Here is a 6,000-nt window from a genome sequence, read left to right as displayed (position 1 = left end):
CCTCTACATTTGTGATTGTTCTCTAATGCTAGTACTAGGAGCTTCAACATCCATTGTAGTACATCTTTGATGATACAAACTATTTGGCCTCCTCACAATCCAGTTCTTCTTTTCAGCATCTTCCAAGTAACCATTCACTGAACTGGGATTAGCCTTAAATGATGGCCTCGCTGATGCATTCCCCCATCCTCCTTCTCTACCACCATCACCACTCCTAAATGGCGGTCGGCCTGATACATTTCCTCTTCCACCTCCTCCTCTTCCACCATTAGGACCAAGATTGAATTTTCTCACTACATAATCCTCCCTCAATCTCCTCACTATTGAGTCTTCTTTCACCAAGCTTTTTCTTGTTATAGACTCATCTTTCAATTAAGGCACGAGTGTAGTCAATTGTACAAAAGAATTACTAGACTCTTTCTGTAATACCCTTAGGTATGTTTCAGGGGTAATTATGTCTTTTAACCCTGTTTTGAGATATTTCTCATTTTAAGTATATATATTTTTTCACATGTATATATGTGTTTTTATAAATAACTATATAGATATATAAATACAAAAAGAAAAAGAAAAAGAAAAAGAAAAAGAGATAAAGATGTAAAAAAAAAAAATAGAAAAGACAAAAACAATAAAAGGAAGCTTCAAGTGTTTTCTATCATCTTCTCCCGTAAAACTCCAGTAGCCAGCCCCTTCATGCTTGTTTTCTTCATTTTTTTTTAGAAGGAAAGTGGATGATTTGAAGAGTTTGAAAGGAAAGTAAGGAAAGAAAAGAAGAAGAAACACTTTTGGAGCTTGGTAACCAAAAGATCTTTTTCTTTTTCCCTCTTCCTATGTTTATATATATTGAATGCATGTTATATGAATATGTTAGTATGTTTTGGTGTTGATTTAAGGTGATTTTGGTGATAAAGGAAACAAAACAAAGAGGAGTGAGCCAACTTGCAAAGATTGGCTTGAAACAAGGTAAGGGCTATCATCTTTGATATGTTGTATGTTTTAGGCTTTTAGTTCCTTGGATCTATGTTATAAATGATGATTTTGAAGTTGAGAAATGTTGTTTTTCCATTTGGGGTGTCTATGTGTGTGATTTTGTTTATGGTAGAGAGTTGGATAATATTTATAGTTTTGCCACTGATTTCGTCCCATGTTTTGGCTGCCTTATCTGATGAATCATGGGTGCCATTATATCTTGTTGTAAAGCTCTTTGAATCCTCTTTCCAATGATATATAATTTGTATGAATTAGAGATCATTTGGACTGTTAAATATTGTATGAACCAAAAGGACTATGTTACCAAATAAACAATGAAGACAGTTTTTGCCACTGATTTCAGCCCACGTTTTGACTGTCTTATCTAATGAGTTATGAGTTCTATTATATCTTGTTGGAAATCTCTTTGAATTCTCTTTTCAGTGATATATAGCTTGTATGAATTGGGGATCATTTGGACTGTTAAATATTGTATGAACCACTAGGACTGCTTTAACAAATAAACAGAGGAAACAGTTTTTGCCATTGATTTCATCTCACGTTTTGACTGTCTTATCTAATGAATTATGAGTGCTACTATATCTTGTTGGAAAGCTCTTTGAATCCTCATTTCAATGATATATAGCTTGTATGAGTTAGAAATCGTTTGGACTATGACATTGTATGAAAAAGAAGGCTGCCCTGTCAAATGAACAGGGTTATGAACAGTATTTCACAGTTTTGGAAAGGAAAAGAAAGAAAAGGAAAGAAAAGAAAGGAGAGAAAAATAAAAGAAGAAGAAAAGAAAGAAAAGCAAGAAAAGGAATTTGGGGCTCAAGATTCATGGGTCGTCCCAGGAGTATGGTCTAGTGAGTTATGAATAGTTTAGATGGAAGCAAAATTAGTAAGATATAAGGCCCGCATGCATGCTATGAACTATGAGGGGGCACTTTACACTACATCGCCCATAGTAGTACACATTCGTAGTAAGACATAGACCCCTAGTAGGGTTTGCTTGCAGTAGAGCAGACTCATAGTAGAGTTCAATTTAGATTCAGAAATGGTGTATTAAGAGAAAGAAAAAGAGCTTGAGCTTAGAAAAGTGCCAAATCCCTATAGTCAGCTTCCAGAAAGTATCAAATAGACACCAGATGGGACAAAGTATGACCCAAATAGTAAAACATGAATTAGATTATCCCCTCGATTTCTTATGGGGGTTATGAGTGAGGTTGAGTCCCGAGAGTGAGTTAGAACAGGAAAGGAGATAGTTTACTTAATTTTTTCCCCTTACTGAGTGTTCTTATTTCTCACTTCCTTTTCTTTTATGATTATAGGTACAGGTGATCGAGGTAGCTGCGAGACAGGGTCAGGTCAGCGTAGGTAGATTCGGTTGGAGTAGGTTATCTCTAGTTTATATTATATGCATACAGTGGCATGTTCTTGTCGACTTTTGACCTTTTTGAGATGATGGTACAGTTGTATATAATTACTCCATGTATTCAGATGCTTTCAGATGAGTTTTCATATGAGTATATACATCTTTTGTTCGCTTCTAGATTTTCAGTTTTCTTAGAATAATTTCTAAACACTTTTAGTGATGCATTCATGTTAAAGTATTTTAAAAGAAAAAAATAGACGCTCCAGATATTAATTCGTAACATTTCTCTTTTGATGGGTAGTACTTCTAGGGAGGGATGTTACAAGTTGGTATCAGAGTATGATTTTGGGAACCCAAAAGATGTTTTATAAAACAAAATGGAGTAATCAAAGTAACACAGAGATGGAATACTCTCCAGCCACGCTGACCACCCTCGCAATCGATCACTATAAGTTAAGTTTTCACTTATACTTGCTGAGTTTCATGGGACTAATGTGTTCATTTTCAAGACCTATGAGTCAAACACCAGTAGATCCCTCTCAGAGGAGCCAGAGTAAAGGAGCAATTCCCCAAATACCTTAGGGGGCACTCAGTGCACATGATATGCGAGTGATTTTCAGAGAGATGATGAGAGAGCACAGAGGTGCTCCTACACAGGGAAGTGAGACGGCACATACGCCGCCAATCTAGGGACATGATATGAGGGAGGTTACTTCAGCATCTATAGCAATCCCGATAAGGACTCAGTTGCATCCTATTTTCAACCTTCCTAGTATGCACCAACCTCAAAAATTTGATGGTGCAAAGGACCCAATAGCAGCTGAAGAATTGTTGGAATCAGTAGAGAGTGCAATGACCCTATTTGATATGACCGATCAGGAGAGAGTGAGATATGCCACCTACCTTTTCAAGTCAGGGGTAAGAATATGGTGGAACTTAGTCAAGGAGACGGTCAATGTCTTAGAGATAACATGGTCAGAGTTCAGGCGCCGATTTGAGGTAGAGTACAGGGGCACCGATGTTACTTGTATCAGGGCCCGAGAGTTTATCAATCTAGTGCAAGAGACATATTCAATAAAAGAATATTTCACGAAGTTTAATCAGTTGTCCTAGTATGCCCCCGAGATAGCTAGTACAGAGATGGGGTGTATACAGAAGTTCATGTATAGGCTAGATCCAGAGATAGCTTGAGATGTTATGACAGGGGCGCAGCCACCCAGAACTTATACAGAGGCCCTCGATAGAGCTTTAAGGGCAGAGGTTTTTGTAAGGAGGAGGTTTGGTTAGACCATAGGGTAAAAGGTTACACCTCCTACTTTCATGCTAGTTCCCCTGATGAGTAGTGGTTCAGTTTCAGCATAGAGAGACCCTCATTCAGAGCGAGACAGGAAAGATAAACGACCTCTCTAGTTCAAAGGCATGAAAAAGAACTGAAAGAGTGGAATGAAACAAAGAGGACCTGAGATACCAACTTACCAGAAATGTGGGAAACAACATAGAAGAGAGTGTTTGACAGGTCAGACAGTTTGTTTCAGATGTCATCAGCCTGGACATATTCCTCGTTTTTGTATAGCTGCCCCAGTGAGATTAGAGCAGTAGCAGCCTGTTAGAGGGGCTATAACCAGAGTTTATACGATCACCTAAGGCCAGTAGAGGCTAACCCATCAGCAGTTATGGGTTAGATTCTCTATCTTGATACTCTTATTTATGTTTTAGTTGATTGTGGGGCTACTTATTGTTTTGTAGCCAAGAGTTTGCTTGAGAGGCTAAAGGTACAACCCGTTAGAATAGCCCAAAGGATTATGATCGAGTTACCTGATGGAGGGTCAGTCATTAGTGAGATGATGCTGCTAGGATAGAGTATTATGATTCTAGGTCGACAGTTACTGGTGGACCTGATTGTGTTCAAAATGCCAGATTTTGACATGATTTTAGGGATAAACTTTTTGGGGAGATACGAAGCTAAGATTGATTGTAAAAAGAAAAATATGAGATTTAACCTGGACTCTGGAGATCAATTTGAGTTCGATGAGAGTTATATCCAGAGTTTGATGATCAGTATGTTAAAGCTAGTCAAATGTTGAAAAAGGAGTGTGCAGGATATTTGGCTTATGTAGTGAGCAAGGTTGAGTCAGACCCAACTATTGATGAGACGCCAGTGGTATGTGAGTTTCCAGATGTATTCCCAAGTGAGCTACCGGGATTAGCTCCCGAGCGAGAGGTTGAGTTTAGTATAGAGTTGGCACCTAGCACATCACCTATTTCAAGAGCACCCTATCGAATGACCCCTACCGAGTTACAAGAATTGAAAAAGCAGCTTCAAGAGTTACTAGATCATGGTTTTATCAAACCAAGCCATTCTTCTTGGGGAGCTCCCATCCTATTTGTGAAAAAGAAAGATGGGTCCATGAGAATGTGCATTGATTACAAAGAGCTAAATAAAGTCACAATTAAGAACAAGTACCCGTTACCCAAGATTGATGATTTATTTAATCAGTTGAAGGGATTCGTGGTCTTCTCCAAAATAGATTTGAGATCTGGTTATCACCATGTGAGAGTGGCAAAGAAGTATATACCCAAGACAACTTTCCGAACGAGGTATGGCCACTTTGAGTTTGTAGTGATGTCGTTCGGATTGATAAATGCCCCTGCGGTATTTATAGATTTGATGAACAGGGTGTTTCACGATTGCCTGGATATATTTATTGTGGTATTCATTGATGATATCTAAGTGTATTCTTTTAGTCAAGAGGAGCATAAGCAGTACTTGAGGTTTACCCTCCAGAGGTTGAGAGATAAACAATTGTATGCCAAATTCTCGAAATGTGAATTTTGGCTAGATAGAGTTACCTTTTTGGGGCATGTGATTTCAACAGAAGGTATATCTGTGGATCCTAGTAAGATTGAGGCAATAGTTGAATAGCAGAAACCAAAGACAGTCAAGGAGGTTCGTAGTTTCCTAGGTTTGGCAAGATATTACAGGAGGTTTGTGGAGGGATTTGCCAGATTAGCTATACCTCTTACAACCCTCTCAAAGAAAGCAATGCCATTTCAGTGGTCAGATGCTTGCAAGGCAAGCTTCCAAGAATTGAAAAGAAGATTGACTACTGCTCTGGTGTTAGCACTTCCAGATGAGGGAGTTGAGTATGATTTATACACCGATGCCTCACACGGTGGTTTAGGAGTAGTGTTGATGTAGCGAGGCAAGATGATAACATATGTCTCAAGACAATTGAAAGAATTTGAAACCCGATACCCTACTCATGATTTGGAGTTAGCAGCGGTAATTTTGTTTTGAAACTCTGGAGACACTATTTGTATGGGGTAAGATGCAATATTTATACTGACCATAAGAGCCTCAGATATTTCTTTACTCAAAAGGAGTAAAATATGAGGCAGAGGCGATGGCTCGAGTTAGTAAAAGACTATGACTGTGATATTAAATACCATCCAGGCAAGGCTAATGTGGTTGCAGACGCCCTCAGTAGAAACATGATGATATCATAATTGACAATCTAGAGAGAAATTCAGAGAGATATAGACCGAGAGCAGATTGAGCTTGTGATTGGGACCCTCGCCAGATTAGAGATTCAACCCACTCTCATAGATGAGATTCGAGAGGCTCAGACATAAGATGAATGTTGTCAACAGAA

This window comes from Mangifera indica, chromosome 19, assembly GCF_011075055.1.
Source record: "Mangifera indica cultivar Alphonso chromosome 19, CATAS_Mindica_2.1, whole genome shotgun sequence".
Lineage (NCBI taxonomy): Eukaryota > Viridiplantae > Streptophyta > Magnoliopsida > Sapindales > Anacardiaceae > Mangifera > Mangifera indica.
This window is presented reverse-complemented; position numbering follows the sequence as displayed.